This window comes from Pipistrellus hanaki (genome assembly GCF_964339955.1).
Source record: "Pipistrellus hanaki genome assembly, chromosome: 2".
Lineage (NCBI taxonomy): Eukaryota > Metazoa > Chordata > Mammalia > Chiroptera > Vespertilionidae > Pipistrellus > Pipistrellus hanaki.
Genome location: NC_140504.1, coordinates 19,404,802 through 19,425,077, shown reverse-complemented (window position 1 = coordinate 19,425,077; position 20,276 = coordinate 19,404,802). Strand labels below are relative to the sequence as shown.

The 20,276-nt window shown below is 49.7% G+C and overlaps 1 long non-coding RNA gene across 1 annotated transcript; it reads right to left on the bottom strand.

Annotated features, from left to right (window-relative positions):
• Positions 1-3,513: 3,513 nt before the first annotated feature.
• On the bottom strand, positions 3,514-9,761 carry LOC311616647. The gene is made up of 3 exons (XR_014793963.1): positions 9,271-9,761; positions 5,419-5,534; positions 3,514-4,550 (listed from the first exon to the last, which is right to left on the bottom strand). It is a non-coding gene; the product is annotated as an uncharacterized lncRNA (long non-coding RNA).
• Positions 9,762-20,276: the final 10,515 nt, after the last annotated feature.

Sequence of the window (20,276 nt, the reverse complement as noted above, 5' to 3'; positions counted from 1 at the left end):
TGCTTCCTAAAAACAAAGACATTGTCTTGCACATCCACAATGTAATTATCCAAGTCAAGAAATGAACATATTGACCAAAACCATAATTTACTGACCTTTTTCAAACACTGCCAATTTTCCTACTAACGGCCTTTTCTGGCCCAGGCTTCAATCTAGAATCACATGTTGCCTTTAGTCAGTCTCCTTTGATCTGAAATAGTGCCTCACTTTGTCTTTCATGACATTGACATTTTTGTTTGGGGGAAGTTTGTTTTTCCTAATATAGTTTAATAAATTTCAACTCTCTAAGGAAACTGCGAGAGTAGCACAACCAATACCCTTATATTCATTACCTAAGATTCATTAACAGTTAATATTTTGCTACACTTGCTTCATATCTCTTTTGATATAAGTATATATGTGTTTATATACACTGAGTGGCCAGATTATTATGACCACCTGACATTTGTAGGCAAATTAGCCGTACACTGCATCGGATGGGATATGGAAGTTGAAGGCCTGTTCGAACACCTTTGCTGTCTGCAGTTACCAAGATAAAACGTCTCCAATTCACACAGGAATACAAGGATTGGACAGTCGAGCATTGGGAAAAAAAAGTCATGTGGTCCAATGAATCATGTTTCCAGTTGCATCCTGTAGATGGCAGAGTGAGAATTTCTCAAAAACAGCATGAAAGCATGCACCCCACATGCATGATACAACCCTTCAAACTGGTGGGGGCAGTTTTATGGTTTGAGGCATGTTTTCCTGGCATGATTTGGGCCCTTTAATTCATGTGGAACAACTTCTGAATAGCACAACATACCTAAGTATCATTGCTGATCAAGTTCATCCTATCATGTTGATGGTGTATCCCAATGGAGATGGCTTCTTCCAACAAGACAATGCGCCATGCCACAGTGCTCCTATTGTGCAGGAGTGGTTTCAAGAACATGAGGGAGACTTTACCTTGCTTAGGTGGCCCCCACAATCACCATCTCCATCCAATTGAGCACTTGTGGGACAAAGTTAAAAGAGCCATCAGGCAGCTGGTTCCTCAACCATCAAATCTCACAGAACTGGACAGTGCTATTCATCAGGCATGGGGTCAGATTCCTCGCATCACCTTTCAACGTCTCGTGGAGTCAATGCCAAGAAGAATCACTGCAGTATTGAAGGCAACAGGTGGCCCAACGAAGTACTGATGCATCAGACTGTTGGACCTTAAAGGAGGGTGGGGATAAAAGGGAGAGATTAACCAAAGGACTTATGTGCATACATATGAGCCTAATCAGTGGTGGAGGACAATAGGGGGTGGGGAACATGAGTTGGGGGGGGGATTGGAATGGGGGGTTGAGGACAAATATGTGATACCTTAATCAATAAAGAAAATTTAAAAAAAAGATACGTAGTAATAATAAATACTTGTGCCACTAGAGGTCACTGTTCAGCTACATGTAATAGAAGATCTTTCACTAAATCTCTCATCAGCTGACTGGCAAGCCTTGTTCTGAACTCAATCAGGATTGGTCTGTTTCCAAAGGACCACGAGTGTCTTTAGACATGCCCACTTAGGCCTCATTTAGGTCTTAACCCAGGCTTGAACCTTTGATAACTCTAAAGGTACATATCTTTGCTGAGTTCTGCTGACAGAAAAATACAGATAGCAACCTCTACTTCACATAAGATAAGCACTATGTTCCAGGTGGCATTCTGTTTCATATATATATATATATACACACACACACACACACACACACACACACACACACATTTAACATCTTTTTAAAATGCTACAGTAGTGGGGAAGTCCGTGAGGAGTTGATTTCACATACCTAGTAAGTAGATGAGCCAGGACTGAAACCCAGAGCCCATCCATTTACATTGTGTATCCATCACCAGCCCAGCTTTGTAACCAAATCCTTCCATATCCAAGCCTGGGATCCCTGTCCTCTTTATGAAACACCCACTTAATGAGATCTGAAGTCATCAGAGGTCTTTTCTCCAGGGCAGTGGGTGCAGCTCACCAGCTGTGTGAACCTTGTCCAGCAGTCATGCCAATGCCCCAGCTCGGCTCAGCCCGCCCACTGTGCTTGCAAGCTGTCCACACCCTGGATGGATCCAAGTAATCACGTGACTCCACCTCCAACTGTCAGGGTTGTGCTCAGACCACCTGAGGCCACCAGCTTTTCCCTGCTGGCGCCCTTGCTTCCTAGAAGCAGCTGTGGCTTGCTTTGGAAGCTGCTTCAAATTCAGCCCCCATGGTACCTGGTCAAGTCTGGTACCTTTCCTCCTTGGCAGGGGGTGGTGGAATAAACATGGTTCTTGGACTTAGATTGACCTACTTTAGAAGCCCAGTCTTCCTGCTCGGTGCTGTGAGGCCTTGGGCAGTATTGCTGAACTCCTCTGAGCTTAAGTCCCCTCATCTGTGGGTAGACATCGATGACACTCCCCTGGCATGAATGTTGTGAGGATTAGTGAGATACATAAAGGACACTGGCACAGGGTAGGAGGTAACTTGATAGATTTCACTAGTATCTCTTCCTTAGGCACAGCCCCATTCCCACCAATCAGAAGAGCTGACCTGACGTGGTATCCTCAGTGGATCTGGCTTTTCCCCCAAACAATGGTGCCTCTTCCTGCCTGTGTCATTCCTTGAGCAATGAAAACTCATAGGCTGATAAGTCTCTTATCCCTGCCTCGTTCTCTAACTTGACTCCCATCAGAGCTGAGACTGGCCTTTGTTTACAACTCTTTATGACCTGTCTTAACCAGGGACCCGGAAGAGTAACTACTCAGCAAATGACTGTTGGTCACAGAGACTAATTGGAGTCATTTCACAAGAATTCATGGAGACTACTCTGGCTAAAAGTTTCTATTGTACAAAGGCCTGGAGCAGTTCATGCTCCTTTCCAAGCATCTAGCTCCCAGGGGCTGGCTTTCTTTGTTGAGGCTGTCTGCTTCCCTGGGTCTCCAGGCCAAGACCAAGTCCACAGCCCAGAGCCATGCCACCCTGGAGAGTACATAACCGGCATTCAGTGCCCAAGGACCAGGAGGCCATCCAGGCCCTCACAAGCTGTTTCATGGACTCGCTCCTTAAGACCAGCCCTGCAGCCCCTGCTCTCACAGGGGGAAGAGATGGTGAGTGCGGGAGCTGACCCAGTCTGTCCTCACCACAAGGGGACAGCACAAGACCTTGGGTAGCAGAGAACTCGGTCAGGGACAGGCTCCTGGTGACTCACTCCAGCAGCCCAGTATCTGAATGATTTGTTCTTGGATGGAGTGGATGAAAGGGGGAGAATGGGTCGGAAAAAATGAAACCATCTGTTGAATTCACAAGTTGCCACAAGTCATGAGTTCAACCGATATTCAAATGACTAAGTATTTTTAGTACAAAAAAATAAGGTAATTTGAGGGTTCCAGAAAACAAGGACTGTCTGCAAACCCAAATGATAATCAAAGAAATACTCTGCATTAGCAAATGAAAGTTTTACTCTTTCATTTGCAAAAACAGCATGACACACCCCCCCCCCCCCCCCCCCGGAAAAAGGAAGGCTTTCAGAATTTAAAAGAAACAGAGTTTACCGGACTCAACCCTCTCTGAAACAGAATAAAGAGCCTTTCCTCTTATCTGGGTTCAGAACTGGCAAGCAGCCTTGGTGTGGGCACTTCATAAATATTCATGAATGATGCAAATGTGAAGATGCAAAGAGACCATTTTGCCATTTCCAGAATCCATCTGAAGTGCTAGTGATTGAAGCAGGATCTCAACTGTCCTTTGCAGATCTTGCACAAGAAAAAGCCCAGTTTGGCTGGCCACATGGAAAGAAACAGAACCGGAGCAGTGGATTAATCTGTCCTGGAGTCTTGGGTGGTGACTGTATTTACAGGGAGCAGAGCAAACTGAAGTAGTGGGTAGGATTTAAAAAAATATATATTTTTTTTATTGATTTCAGAGAAGAAGGGAAAAGGAGAGAGAGAGAGAGATCAATGAGAGAGAATCATTAATTGGCTGCCTCCTGGGGATCAAGTCTGCAACCCAGGCATGTGCCTTTTACCGGAATCGAACCTGGGACCCTTCAGTCCACAGGCTGACACTCTATCTACCGAGCCACGCTGGCCGTACTCTATTTTTGTTTTTATTATTTTCATTTTTGTTTGTTTAATCCCCACCCAAGGATATGATTTTTTGAAAAGTGATATTAGAGAAAGGGAGAGAGATAGAAACATTGATGTGAGACAGAAACATTGATGAGTTGCCTCCCATATGCATTCTGACTAGGAATCGAACCCGAACCTAGGTGTGTGCCCTAACCGACAATCAAACCCCCAACCTTTTTGGTGCATGGCTTAACACTCCAACCAACTGAGCCACCTGGCTAGGGTTTTTTTTTTTTTTTTTTTTTTTTTTTTTCCTTCTTCCTCTTTTTTGTTTGTTTTTGTTTTTGTTATTATTCTGGATAGGATTTTTAAACCACCACTCCCAAAACTTCCAAACCATTGGGATTCAGTGACTCCACTTTGTCGAGAAAATGCCCTTGCTTCACCTTCCCTTGGATGGGAGGTTGTGCCTATAAACAGAAATAAAGTCAAAGCAGGGAGTGGCAGGCCTTTTTAGTCATCTTAATCCATCCCGATCACGATGTATCAATTGAGCCGAGGGACATTCAGAAAGAACAGGGTGAAACCAATACGTTGGTATGTTGCCCAGTCAAGGTCTGCTCGTTTTGGCCTGAGCACACCTCACCTCGACCCTTGTAATAAACAGAAGTGAACGCACCTCAGGAACCACTGCCCAGACAGCCAGCCTGTGTGGCTGCAGCCAGGTTCTGGCTGAAGTGTGCCAGGATGGGCTTGGAGAACACCAAGGGAGCTGCCTCTGCCTGCCCCTCCAGACACCTCTTTCTGGGTTCTCTGAAACATTTCCTCTGCCAGTAGGTTGACTCAGGCCAGAGCATGGGTGCGGTGGCCACGGCTTGGGTATGGGCCTGGGCTATAATAAGCCTGGAACAGAACAGTCCTGTTTCCATATTCCAGCCCCCGACACTCCACACCCCACCTCACACTGCCTCCCCCAACGGGCAGCCCCGGTCCTTTCTCAGCACGAGAGCAGTGTGTGTGCGTGTGTGTGTGTGTGTGTGTGTGTGTGTGTGTGTGTGTGTATGTGGTGGGGAGAGGGCCCGAGGGGGGCAGGTGCCTCCTCTCCAGTGGCTTTACAGTCATCCGGGGCTCCCAGGCCTTTTGTGAGCTCCGAGGCTAACACTGACATAGGGGCAGGTGGGAGCTGAAGCCAACATCCTAGAACCAGTCCCAGTCAGTGAAGTGGCCCCTGAGCATGCAGGGCTTGCCCCAGGAAACCCGGGCACTCGCCACAGCTTCAGTCCTTGGCCTCACATACACATACCTATCTCCTGTGCTCCCCTTCCTTCTGCCGCTCACCTTAGCACCATCGGCCCTTTCATGCATGCCTCAGATCTGGCTGAGCACCTACTCGTGCAGGACAGACCTTGGCTGAGACAGGTCGGCTGTGGCTCTCTCCTCTCAAACCTAAAAGGCTGCGAAGGAAAAGAGCATTACTTGAGTCCTGGCTTTGTGTCAGGAGCTTTAGATGATCTCTCTCAATCCTGCCTTCACACCTGAGAGGGAGGCCTCAACATCCCCTCTAAGAGCAAGAACAGGGAAAATAGGAATCAGGCTATTGAGGGCATTTAAATAAGTTAACTTACGTAAAAAATGGCATAGAGCAGCCCTACAGAACTGTCAGTTGTCCCTGTATGTTGTGATCTGTTACATGTTTAAAGAGGAGAAGACAGAAGCCACGAGACCATGTGCAAAGCCTGATTCTAATGGGCTCCACCCGTGTTCTCCCTCTTCCATTCTGCTGCTCTTTTAGCAAAGTGCTGTCCCCTCCCCGGGGGTGGTTACGTTTAGCTCATGACCAGAGCCTTCAGTGAATTTTAGGCCAGTGTGGGAATTGGGGGTACAGGGGCCACCTGGGACTTGTTTGGGACCCTCAACATTGTATTCCCTGAGCTGAGGTTGCCAGCAACCAGCAGCAGCCGGTTTCTCATCTCTGGATGTTCTGGAGAAGAGCTGGTGCTGGCATCTGCCCTTTGCTCAGAAGCCGGCTGGGGCCACACCATTCTGCCTTGAACCTCCTTGTCCCCATCCCCACCCTAAAATCTGGGTGGTTTTTCCTGAAACCCAAGCCTGCCTGACTTCACAGCCCGTGCTTTCTCCCTTCTTATCTCAGCCCGTGGCCCCACAGCTGCCCAGACCGCGGTGGCAGGCAGACGAATGAGGCCACAGGGCCTGGCACAGTCACGACTTGGCCTTCCTGTGCGGCGGAGGAAGGGGACAGGAAACTGGGACAAAGGCCAACGATGAGTGCAGGCGCACACAGGCATAGCTGAGTTGTGTGATCACGCCGTGTGTGAATCCGACCAACAGGAAGGTCAGATGCCGCCGCCTCGCAGGCTGAGGGACTCCCTTCAGGCCCCAAGCAGCAAAGCATCCAGACGTGTCTGGGGTCAGGCAAAGCGCTGCCCGCAGTGTGTTCTGGGGCTTACATCATACGCTCCTAATTAGCTGTGTGGTCAAATCTCTCAGCCACTCTTAACCTCGATTTACGAATGTGTAAAGCAGGACAAATGAGCCCAACCTCACAGGTGCTCCTTCCTCATGGTGAAATGAGGTGCCCTATGGGGGCTCGCGCACAGGAGATGTTGACGAAATGGGAGTCTTTGCAGGCTGTGTAAGAACCCCAGAGACAAAGATCTGGGAGCGGCCCCATGTGGAGAGAGAAGCAAGTCCCTTCACTGCCCCGTGGGTGCCACGGGCCCTTCTCAGGCAATCCAGGCCTGGATCCAGCGATGTCTGTGATGGCTCGTCAGCTGTCTTTCTATGTCCCTATAGGCCTCTGTGACACAGTTGTCCACATGCCCCTCCACAACTGATACGTTTTATTGATTTCAGAGAGGAAGGGAGAGGGAGAGAGAGAGAGAGATAGATAGAAACATCAACGGTAAGAGAGAGCATTGATCAGCTGCCCCCTCCTAGGGATCGAGCCCACAACCTGGGCATGTGCCCTGTCCAGGAATCTAACCGTGACCTCTTGATATATATATATATTATTGAGTTTTCACAGAGAGGAAGAGAGAGGGATAGAGAGCTAGAAACATCGATGAGAGAGAAACATTGATCAGCTGCCTCTTGAACAACCCCTACTGAGGATGTGCCCGCAACCAAGATACATGCCCTTGACTGGAATCGAACTTGGGACCTTTCAGTCTGCAGGCCAACGCTCTATCCGCTGAGCCAAACCGGTTTTGGCTGCCCCTCCACTTTTAGGCCCTCCACTTTTCCGAATTGTGCTCACTGATTTCCTTAAAGCAAGGTGATACTTGCTACAGGTGGAGCCAGTTTCCCTCAGTTCTGCAGTGAGTGTCTGGATTGCCCAGCATCCTGTCCACTTAGGATGGGGAGAGCAAGGGCGCTGAGCTGGAGGGGGGCATGCAGGGGAACCTCCAGTCGTCTGGCAACCTTTCATGCCAGTCCCAATGCCAGGAAGCTGAGTCTCGAAGGAAGCTGCTCAGAGGCTGGGGGAAGGCCTGCAAGGGGAGTAAAGGGATATCTGGAATGTCGAATGCTCAGTTGGAATCTGTCCGATGAGAAGGGAAACAGAAAGTGGCTGCCCAGATCAAAGAGCAAGCGTTCCAGTAGATCACTCACCCTGCCGAGGGGATGACTGTTGCCTGGATTATTTATTCCACAGGTCTGGAGGGAAAGGCTTGTTAATTTTTTATTTTATTTTATTTATTTGCAGTGTTTCTCCCCACCGCCAGGCAGCCTGTCCTCATTCTGCACTTTCAGGGTCCAGAGTGCTAACCGTGACACGGTGGCACCTCATTCTTCCTTCTCCATCAGCCGACCCAGCGTCGTCCAACTCCAAGCACATCTGGGCTGACCACAATGTCCTGGGAGAAGGGGCGCGGTGTGCAGCCAGATTACCTGGGTGCAGGCTGTTCCCCTCTCTCCAGCATGTGACCTCTGGAATGGAAAGCTGCTCATCTGAAAAGCTTCGCTGTGGGAGAGACTGTGAGAGCGTGTGCCTCAGAAACAGGACGCCTCTCCCAAAGGGGCAACAATGCAGCAGTTACTGGTCACTTGTCATGAACTTAAACATGCAGGGACTCTAATTTCTCTCCAGGCCAACATTTTTTGAGATTTTTAAAAAAATATCTATTTTATTGATTTTTTACAGAGAGGAAGAGAGAGGGATAGAGAGTTAGAAACATAGATCAGCTGCCTCTTGCACATCCCTACTGAAGGGTGTGCCTGCAACCAAGGTACATGCCCTTGTCCAGAATTGAACCTGGGACCTTTCAGTCAGCAGGCTGACGCTCTATCCATTGAGCCAAACTGGTCTCAGTTCTTGGGGGATTTTTTTTTATTTTAATTTTAACCTTTTATTTTATTTTATTTATTTATTTAAAAAAATATATTTTATTGATTTTGTACAGAGAGGAAGGGAAAGAGATAGAGAGTTAGAAACATCGATGAGAGAGAGTCATAGATCAGCTGCCTCTTGCACATCCCTACTGGGGATATGCCCGCAACCAAGGTACATGCCCTTGACCGGAATCGAACCAGGGACCTTTCAGTCCCCAAGCCGATGCTCTATCCATTGAGCCAGACCGGTTTTGGCTCTTGGGGGATTTTTAAAGGTCTTAAAGGCTGAAGAGCAGTTATGTGTTTTTGGTTTCTCACCTGCCCCTTCATCCTGTCCCCATCCTCTGGGGGGGGGGGGGGGGGGGGAATTCGGGCCCTTTGTGGGGGAAGCCTTAGCAAGGGAAACCATCAGGCTTCAGCCAGGCTCCCTGCAGCTCGGAGGAGCAGCCAGGCGGAAGGGTGGCTGGGACGCACTTCCCACCTCGGTCCAGGCTGCTTTATACACTTCTCCTTTTGTGGGCCACTTCCTCTGTTAAATATATATATATATATATATATATATATATATATATATATATACACATACATACACATTTAAAGTTACATTTGAAAATAAAATTGCATTTTATGACTGCATGGGCATCCAAGTAGGTATCCTCCAGGCTAAGTTCATTATTACATATTCACTTAATTGTGTTCTGATGGTGGTTCTGGAAATGCAATGTAAGAGAAACGCATGATGGGGAGCGGTTTGGCCGCTAGGGGGCAGCACCAGCTCACTGGAAGCTCTGGGGAAATCTGGGCGGAACGACTGAGGCAGGACTCCGACCGCTGACTCACCAAAGGCTTGTGCTGCTCCCGGCGTTTCCAGGGAGAGGGCTGTGTTTGCGCCGCACATCAGCCCCGGATCAGGAGGGCGGGGCAGCGTCGATTGCCCCACTCGGGAGGAAGCGAGGAGAGGCGCACCCGGGAGGCACAGGCTCCTGCGGGTCTGGGTCACACAGGCCGAGGCGGGCCGACCGGCACGTCCTGGCTCTTCCTCCTGCGGTGCTTCCCCCTCAGAGCCTGCTCCGGGCTGGATCCTCCCAGCTGACCGGGGCAGGACCGAGGCGGCCAGACCTGCCCCTGACCACGTGGGCAAAGCCTCGCAGCCCTTCCACATCCTGGCAGACCGGACCCCGCATTCCAGGCCGGCCCACCCCCAGCCTCCCTGGGGCCAGGCATGCATGCCTTTGTTCACGCAGGCTGAGTCTGCATCTGCTTGGCCCAGCGCAGGCTGAGTCTGCAGGTGGGAGACACATCCACCCCCTCCCTCCCTCCCTGGAGGGCTGAGCAATGTCAAAGGCACCCGAGAGGCCTTCCCCGCGCCCTCCGGAGGGTAAGGCAGTATGAGCTCGTCTGCCTGGAGGGCCCAGGCAAGGGGTGCAGCAAGGGAGGAAAGACCAGAAACACAATGGTTAGATATAGACACATATAATACCTTAATAAAAATAAATAAATAAAAATAAAAGACCAGAAACAAAACAGCGCAGAGCACGGCGTGATCCCTCTCAGAGGCGGCTTTTCTGCCTCCCAAGGGGGACCGCTGCCTGCTGGCCTGCAAGTGCAGCAGAAGAATAGAGCTCTCTCCCCCGCAGCTCACCCAGGCGGGAGGGGAGGGCGCCTGCGAAGGAGACTGAGTCAGGGCGGGGGACTCAGGGGTAGCTCGCCCACACAGTCTCCTCCAGAAGTGATGAGAAGGGTGCACAAGCCCCTGTGAGAAATAAAAGGCAGGCAGGAGCCTTCCCTTGCCGGATGAGCAGGAAAAGATGGCGCATTTTTTTCAAAGGGAACTGTGAGATGCCAGTGGACGCTGACATGGATGTGGCAGAAAGCAACCCTGGTGGCTGGTACTTTCTGAGAGCAGCTTTGTGGTTCCAAGGAGCCAGGAGGGTTCTGGGATCCAGGAGCCGTTGGCCAAGGGTGGCCAGGCTCGAGGAGGCCACGTCAAGGCATTACACAGAGGCCTGGAGAAGGGGAGGGGTGGGTGGATGGGTGGGGCCCCTGGGCGTTCCAGATGCTCTGGGGGCAGAGGTGACAGCCACCCACTGAGCAGCGCCCGCCCTCGGGGTCACCAGCAGGCAGGAATCTCTTCCCACGCACACAGAGTGACCCAGGGCTGGTCTGGTTAGGCAGGCCCGACAGAAGGTGGGATGCTAGGCCTGTCACATGGATGAAGAATTAGAGTCGTCGAAACAGGTTTGGCTCAGTGGATAGAGCGTCGGTCTGCGGACTGAAGGGTCCCAGGTTCGATTCCGGTCAAGGGCATGTACCTTGGTTGCGGGCCAGTGGGGGGTGTGCAGGAGGCAGCTGGTCCATGTTTCTCTCTCATTGATGTTTCTAGCTCTCTATCCCTCTCTCTTCCTCTCTGTAAAAAATATCAATAAAAAATATTAAAAAAAGAAAAAGAATTAGAGTCACTGTTCAGTCTCTGCATCTATCTTCACAGTCCCACCCCTGACCCCCTAGGAGATTGGTGAGTGGAGGTGACAGTCTAGTCTAGGTTGGGAGGAGGGACTGGGAAGCCTGTTCAGGCAGAGTGCCTGGGCCTCCCGGAGGCTGGAGATCCAGTGCCTCCCTGGGAAGTGATCCCACACACGGCCGTGGCAACCACAGGTCAGAGCTGATCCAAGGAGGGCTTTCCCCAGGCTGAGCCAGACCCACACCTCCGGAGCTCTGGGACCGAGGAAGATGGGCTTTCAGAACCGAGGAGGACTCTGAGGGCGACCCACTCCGAACCCCTCGTGTTGGCACTGGAGGGACTTTGGAGGAAATAGAGTCACACGTTGCCCAACAGGATGGTGTGACTGGCTGAATGCCCGTGGCTGCCCGGAGGACAGGAACAGGAAGTCCCGGTCTATGCTTGCTGGTAGATGACATGACCTGGAAAATGGAAGGGAACGGTGCCTCCTGAGCAGCTGGCTGTCTCTCCGAGGTCATTGGGCTGAGGTGGAAAGTGTACCTTAATGTTAAGGCCAGACCAGAGAAGGAACTAGGCCACGAAAACAGGGCAATGTATCAGAACAGCGGGACCAACAAAACATACAACCAGTTCGAGGTCACATGATGGGAAGGAGAGCTGTGACACGGTATCCGAGGTGCCTTAAATTTCATGTTCTATGACCTGCTGTTTATTCTAAGAGCCTGAGGCTCCAAGGAGATCAGAGGGCATTGGTCTGTGTGCCCACCTGGAGGAGCAGGCCCAGGGCCGGACCGGGATCGGGGTGCAGTTAACTCATCCCACTGGGGTTTCCCTGGACCATTCAGGCTGTGCTGACTCAGCGGCTGCGTCTGAGATTGGCACCACCGCCCATGGCCTTCCATGGTGATTGCCCTGCGTGGAGAGGCCTCTCACAGGGGAACCACACACCTGTGCCTTCTGTGGACTCCCCCGCCTCTGGGAAAGCAGAGGGCTGCCTGCCTTCCTCCCTGCGGCTGTCAGAGCCTCTGGCCCAGGGCGGGGCTGGGGGCTGGCCGTGTGACCGGAAGCCAGTTTGATTTCTTGAGTTCAGTAGCCAGACTTTTTCATATGTTTATTTTGCCAAAGAGAAAGGGCGCCTAGGATTTAGATTTGGAAGACACGTCAGCGAACAGACAATCCTGTAATTTCACAGATGGAGAAACAGGTATGAATAGGTGATGTGCTTTCCCTAAGATCAGACAGCACCCCTTTCCTCGAGGCCCCAGTTACACCTGGCTCCAGTCAGCAAGGGCTAGGGGCTTCTCTGAAAGGTGAGCCACAGGCCCAGCCCTTGGGCTTGGGCCTGTCTGGGGCAGGCAGAATAATGCCACCCCCCCTGCCCATGCCCACCTCCGATTCCCAGAACCTGTGACTATATCACTATGCATGGCGAAAAGGACTCTGCAGATAAAGTAAGTGAAGGAGCTTGAGGTTAATGGGATTACGCTGGATTATCTGAGTGAGTCCTATGCAGTCACAAGGGTTCTTGTGAGTGAAAGATGGAGGCAGGAAAGGCAGAGAGAGCAAGGGCTCTGAGCTGGAGCAGGGGCCTTGATTCGAGGCACCCAGGAGGAGCTCTAGAAGCTGGGACAGTAAGGAAACAGGGTTCTTTCCAGGGCCTCCAGAGGGAAAGAAGCCCTGCTGACACCTTCATTTTAGCCCCCTGAAATCATGCTGGACTTCTGACCCACAAGGCTGTGCTCTAATAAACTTGTGGTGATGTATTATTACGGTAGCACGAGGTAACTCATTCATGTCACCTTACTTTTCCACCCCACTGCTCTTCAGTTTGTAGTCTTCAAGAATGTGCTTGGTAACTAATGTGCCACCCTTCGATTTCCACTGAATGAGAGATAACAATGAATAATTCTGAAAGTTTCAGTGCAAATAAGTCCCTTTCGTTCAGAAACAGAAGCTGTAGATACTGAGCAGTTTTGGACTCGGTTGGATATAAAAAACGAAACCACTTCACTTCTGTCTCATCACCTACCTCTTAAAGCTCCCTCTGCTGGATGATGCTTCCACGTCCGGAGATGACATGCTCGGCTATCGTAAAGCTTTTCTGGCCACTTCCAGGGATTAATAAACATCTCGTTATTAGGTATGGAAAGTCCAGTCTAGTCTCACAACAAAGCTTTCACCTCTCCTCATCGAATACATAGCTTCTCCCACCCTCGTTTGGGCCTGAACGAGACTCTGCACCGTGCAGAAGAGCAGCAGGTGACTGGGGAGACAGGTGGTCAGCTTCTTGACCAGTTTCCTGCCAGATTCTCCCACTCCGCTGCACTCACTTAGCTCTGGCTCCTCCAAGGTGGGGAGGGAAGGGGCAGATGAGACCAACTCCGAGTCCGGTAGATGTCCCAGTGATAGCTCCTAGCTCATGGAGGATTTGGGAGATCTCCAGCCACACAGTTGTCTACCATGGTGTCCCTACTACTGGCTGCCTCCTGAGAGCTCTTCCTGCAGTGCCTCCAACAGTGCACCCTGTAAAAAAGCCAACTCTCTGTGAGGAGCACCTAACTCCATCTTCTTGGGTGGGGCCTCTTTCATGGAGACACCTTCCACAACCTCCATTTGATCCTCGATGGAGGCACCTCTTTGCTCTGCAAAGCACTGCTGGTGCCCGCCCCGCTCACCCAGCCTCTTCACTCTCCCGTCCCAGGCCGCTCCAGCCCGAGTCCCACCTTTGGATTTTCCCAGGGAAGTTTCCGTGTTCTGAACCATCCTAGCCCACTTCTGCCTTTGGATGGTTTGTGAGAGGCAGCTGCCTCTGGAGCACGGGGAGCAGACACTCATGGCATCACCCCGGCTATGTTGGAGCATTTCAGGCCACATTGCAGACCTCATTAGAGTCTGGATCCGGCCTCTGTTCCCCTCAGTTCCCAGGAACACAGGTCAAGCCCCCCTAAGAAGCCTTTCTCCACATTCTATCTCAGTCCTGCGATGGTGTGGGACCAGTTGCCACAGCTTTGGCCAGCTGGGAGGTTGAGATGTTCCTCTCCTCCTGGGAGATATCCCACCTGGTCCTAGTGATTTGCTGGAAGCTCCCCCCACTTGGCCTGAGGTGAAGACACACATTCTCAGCACACTGACAGCTCTCCTCAAAGAAGTCTCCTCTCTCCTCCTCCTCCTCCTTCTCTTCTTCCTCCTCCTCCTCCTCCCCTCCTCTCTATGCCCTGTGGCAGGTGATGGGTGCACGGTCACTGGGTTGGGATTTATTTATTTATTTATTTTTAATGTCTTTATTGATTGAGTTATGACATGTGTGTCCTTATTTCTTACCATTTGCAACAGCATGGATGGAACTGGAGAGCATGGTGCTAAGTGAAATAAGCCAGTCAGAGAAAGGCAAATATCACATGATCTCACTCATTTATGGAATATAATGAACAACATAAACTGATGAACAAAAACAAATCCAGAGGCAGAGAAACATTGATCAGATTGTGGGCTGGGTTTTGTTGATCACTGCTTAGCAAGCTCTGTGTGGATGGTCTGGCTCCCTCCTTAGAATGTGCAGGGGCCACATAATATCCCTAGTCCTCAGCTGACAGCCTGTCCCAACAGGAAAGGCCCCCTTATCATCCTGCTCTGGAGCAATGGAATGTGTCAGGTTTCCCTTTTTGCCTTCATTGCCAAGGCCAAGTTTAATAACTGTCTGAGAGGCTTCTCCTCAGCCTAGACATTTGATTGTTTGACTTTGTCTACCCTTCTTCCCCCTCCTCACTCCCTCCCTGTAGCTCACTCTCTCCTTGCGTCTGCTTTCTTCCCTGTGCATTTGCTGCTGTCCTGTTGTTCTTTCCTCTTGCTTTGGTGATTCTGTCCACTTGCTTAAAGCTGAGGCAGAGTCATCGAGAAGTAAATGAGCTGCTTTTGTTTTTTTGTTTCACTGTATGTTTCCCAGGGGATGGTCACATGGAGCATGGTCACATGGAGACCATGGGTGTTTTTCCTGTGCAAAGTCACAACACCCCACAACACACAGCTGGCATTGGTTTCACCAGAAGTTACAGTGGCATTTCTCTTGAATCAGGTGATGGAGGAGACATGACGTGAGGTTTCAGAAACAACTGGCCACAAGTACCACAGAAGTTGGAGAAACATTGAAGGCAAATGTCTAAAGCAAGTGTGTCTAAAGAGACTAATGGTGGCTCAGGGAGCAGGCACGAGACACGAGTGCTGAGGAATTGCAGCGCTGGGGAGAGTTGCTCTGTCAGAAAAGGAGGGAACTAGCTGCCCAAGTGTGAGAGTGTCAGAGTGCCACATCAGGGCTCAGAGCACAGTCAGGCAGTCACTAGCAGGGACGGAGCGCCTCTGTGGCCTGGAAGACCCAACTAAGACTTCCTGAAGCATATCAGAATGAGGGAAAGGCCAATGATTATGGGAGAGGGAGCCAAATGGTGGGAGCAGAGAAAGAGGAGAGGCACTAGGGCACGGGAGAGCTGTGCCCACCCTGTGGTGCCCAGCAGAGCGAGGAGAGGTGGTCTCAGTGTCTGCCGGTCTGCGAGGGGCTGCTCTGAGTGAAGAGATGCAGGTAGGGCGAGTAGCCAAGGAAGTCTGGACAACATGGGCTCGAGGAATTTAACATTTTGGTTGATGGTTTCCTGATCCTCGTCGTGAAATATACAACTCGGGCTATCTAAGCTTGATGAGCTTCACCATTTGCTGTAGAGACTTCTGATGGGGACCTGCCTCTGCTGGGGCTGGACAGGATGGGCTGGTGGAGTCACAGCACACTGTGTGCTCTGGGGAGACTAGCACGCTTGCGGTTCACTGTTCAGTGTAAGCGAATAGATGAGCGCTCCAGGGCCACCTCAGTCCTTAGGCCTTGTTTTTAGGATAAAGAGATCTCTCAGCATCACCTTCCCTCAGAGCAATGATTCTTACCAGACTTTCATGGACATGAGGTCACTCGGAGGACTTCCCTTGCTAAGCTGTGTTTCCCGAGTATCTGCTTCAGTAGGCCTGGGTGGGGCAAGCCCTGTGGCTATACTGAGCTGTGGTCCAGGGATCACACTTTGAGAACCACTAAGAGTCTCTTCCCCCCAGGCCTAGACTACTCCCCAAACCATTGAATTACAATCTCTAGAGGGGGACACAGCATCAATATTTTTTTAATACCCCTGGGAAGTTCCAAAGATGATCCCAGCATCAGGTCTACTCTTCTACATGAATGATTTCTAAGTGAAAGACATTAAAATACCATCATTTGGTCAAGAAAGCAGCATTTCCTGTCTTGTAATAACACAACACTGGGATATAACTGGAGAATGAGAGTTCCTACTTGTTAAATACTGATAATGTCCCAGGATTAACCAATTTGTTCCTTACAACTTTCCCCACTTTATGGAGGTACGAAACAAGGCGTGCAGTGAAGTTAAGTAAGTTGCCCAAGGTCATGTCCCTAGTGACAGGGCTGGGATTTGAACCCAGGCACCCTGGTTTCAGAGTCCCTGAATGAGGCCTACACTATAGGGCCCTGTGTGCTCAGTTCCTGGGAGTCTATTAACTGCTTTGCTCTCTGTGAACAGCACTTCGGGTGAACATGGAATGAGTCCCACCATCTATCACACTGGGTTGGAATCCAGGAGCCACCATTTCATAGTGATGTAACATGAGCAAGTCCTTCAGCTCTCCGGAGCCTGTCTTCTCATCTGGAAGATGGCGTAACGGTGTCCACCTCAGCTGCCTGCTGGGAAGGCTTACAACAAATGAGGGAAGTCCTTGGCCCAGTGCCTGACATGGGGCTGAGGTTCAAGAAATGTTTGCTGTCTTCCTCTTCTCCCTCAGCCCTTCCTCTCACAGTCCTCAGAGCCCCCGAAGAGTTTTTCCCAGTTGCTCCTTGAGTGACTGCAAACGCTATTTCCCTCACCATCGGCAGACACGTTTGACTGAACAAATACATTCTGGGGAAATGAGAAAGCCTTCCTGTGGTATGGAAGGAAGCGCAGATGTTAGGCTTTGCTGAACAATGAGTGGGACACACCGGACACTGGAAATGAAGGAAACGTGTGCTGCTCCTGGAGGGAACAGACGGCCTGATTCACCGGCTGTGGTGTCCCAGCACATCTCAGAGCAGCTGCCCTGCACCAAGGGTCCGGGTGCTGGGTGGGGCACCCACAGCCACGGGACGTGCTGCGAGTCAGTTGTTACTAATGAAAAAGTCCTGCAGCTCCTGAGTGACTCACTCACCACAGTCAGACATCAGACTACATGCGCTTTCTTGAGGGGAGAGAGAGACAGGCTGAGCCTAGCTCGCCGTGCTTGTGCACAGTTCCGGGGTAGGCTTTTGGGAGTCTTACCAGTGAAAGTCACCCAAAGCTAAAAATGATTGCACATGCTGCTTAAGACATTTTTAGAGAATCTAAAATAACTAATTTTTTATGCACTCACTTCCGGGAAGTTTTGAAGGGGCACATGAAAGGAGATGGAGGTACTTTAAGCGAAGATGGGATAAGTAAATCAGAGAAAGAAAACTCTGCTGGTGGTTGGGGAGAACAAGAGAGAGAGAATGCGAACTCATCTAACGCTAGACCAGGAGGGATCCTAGACACTGAGCAGAAAATAGAGCTCAGAGGTTAGATACTGAGCAGAAAACAGAGCTCAGAGGCTCCTGGCAGCGGAGGCCAAAAGAACCGCACAGTGCGGTCTGTGGCTTTCCTGTTTTCATTGATTGAAAAGAAAGAAAGAAAGAAAGAAAGAAAGAAAGAAAGAAAGAAAGAAAGAAAGAAAGAAAGAAAGAAAGAAAGAAAGAGAGAGAGAGAGAGAGAGAGAAAGAAAGAAAGAAAGAGAAAAAGAAAGAGAGAAAGAAAAAGAGAAAGAAAGAGAGAAAGAAAAAGAGAAAGAAAAAAAGAAAGAAAAAAAGAAAGAAAAGCCAGACTTTATCCTAGCACTGAAGTCCAAGTAGAAATTATCTGCAACTTTTTTGTTGTTTTGTTTTGTTTTTAATATTAATCAATGTAATTAATGTCTATGGCAGTTTTACAAAGAAGGTAAAGTTGTTCTTCGCCACCCTTGTCCATTTGGCTCAGTGTATAGAGCACATGTGTCAAACACAAGGCCCGCGGGCCAAATCCAGCCCGCCAGGCCTTGCAATGTGGCCCGCACCGCGCTGTCATCACTGCACTCCGCTGTCAGTTTATGACATTGTCAGTTTATGACTGTTCAGTAAACCATTCGGCCCGCGATTTAGGCTGGATTTTAGATTTTGGCCCCTTCTCTGATTGAGTTCGACACCCCTAGTATAGAGTATCAGCCTGCGGACTCAAGGGTTCCAGGTTCAATTCCTGTCAAGGGCACATGCCCGGGTTGCAGGCTCGGTCCCCAGTAGGGGGCATGTAGGAGGCAGCAAGTCAAGGATTCCCTTTCATCACTGATGTTTCTATCTCTCTCTTCCTCTCCCTTCCTCTCTGAAATCAATAATAATAATTAAAAAAAAGGTGTTCTTCGCCTGACCGTTTCTCCAAATGACACGGGATACGTGTTCTGAGAAAACAGCTCTACTGAGCACCAGAGTCACCCAATCCTGAAGAGAATGTTACATCCTGAGAAGGAAAACTTTAGTACCTTGCATATTACCATTGCTGATTGTTTGGGCAACATCTAATGGCCCTTCTCTTTAAATGCAAAGAGACACATTATTAGAGAGCACCATTTACTAGCTCTTTAATAGGAGTCTGTTTAACGGTAAACACTTTGCTGTGTAGGCCAGACATCTGAAGTGCAGCCTAGGGAAGGAAAAGGAATTACAGTTTTGTGCTTTTGTGTGAACAGTATAGGTGTTGAGGTGAAAGGCATTTGTGCAAATTCCAAGGAGATTTTCAAATTTGAAAAAACAACAACAACAACAAAAATCCCTCAACATTTGATTGACTTATATTTCAAACAAAAGCCGGAATAGCTTGCTTGGGTTTCTGAAAGTTAACAATAGCAAAAAGGGAGCCTGTTTTGAATTTCAAAGAAGCAGAGTGAGGCAGGAGTTAACAGGAGAATCGCCATAGTCTTCCTAAATGCATTCTCATCACTGAATGTTTTAGCTTCTTAAGGGTAAGACAGCTTTCAGATGGTCAAAATTCAGATGGTCACTGAGCTGTGGCCCAGCACACCCTTCGTTATTAAACTTGGCCAAAAGAAGCTTCAGGAACCTTCAGAGTCCAGGCCAGAACCCAGGGTTCAGCCCAAGTCACCAGAGCAACTCTAGAACCACCTGTCTTCCTGAACTTGTGGCCTCTTACCCACCCCACAGCCTGGAGCCCGCCTGCAATCTTCCTGATGCTGCTCAGATCACTGATCAAACTGCTGTTTGCAAAAGAACAGGTTCAATTTGTAAGAAAGACAGGTAACACCAAACACCCAAGCTCAGGGGCACAGGAACCAGGCAAGGCCGAGGCCTGAGGGCGAGCTGCGTGCTATCTGAGGGGCTTAAGCTCTCCCTTCCTCTCCAATGCCCAAGGCTGCACCAGGGTGGGGAGGCCCTCTGGGACCCAGGGTGCAGGGAGGGCCCTGGCCGCAGGCACAGAGCCTGACCAGCATCCAGGGAACCCTGAACAAGGGCATGTGTCCCTGAGACAACCTGCCTTAGGTGCTATGGCTTCAGGCTGCTAAACACATACATGAGCTGCTTCCTTGGTTGTGTGTTCCTTGGATGTGTGGTCTGTCACTTGCATGGACAGTCTGTAACTTTGAACACACCGGCCAGCAGAGGTACCACCTCATCCAAAGGTGTCATCTTCAGGCTTGGTGGGGCAGTGTCAGGAGAGAAGGAGGCTAGGGCCTTGGCCACAATCGTCACATCAAGTGAGACCCTCGGCCTTCCAGGCTCATTCCTGTCCTGTGAAATGGGACCAATACCGACACTGAGCTTCCTACCCACCTCCCAGGGTAGGATGTGAGGCAACAAATATGAAAACACGTTAGAAATGGCAACCTTGCTTGCCATAATTAACTCACTGTCAATCCCATTTCCTTCTTGATGCCTTCCTAGAGTTGATTTTGGCCTTTGGGTTTTCTTAGTTTGTCTTTCCTTATAGTGACTCCAATTTTAAATTTATCTTTGCTTCCCACACCTAAAAGAACCACTTGACCTGCGGTTTCATGTTTCTACTCAGCTGTTTATAACTCCTTGTCTATGCAGGTTTGGAGGCCCAGGCCAGATATAAGATTTCTCTGGATGGGGCCCATTTCACAACCACTTTTATACTCTGTTCTTCAAACATTTAGAATTGAGTTGATGGTGAAACTAATTTTAGATATTTTAACTTTTGCATAATAGTATTTTTTTCAATATATTAAAATAAGTACATAGTTAAGAATATTCAACTCTATGTAATTTAAGTCATAGACTAAC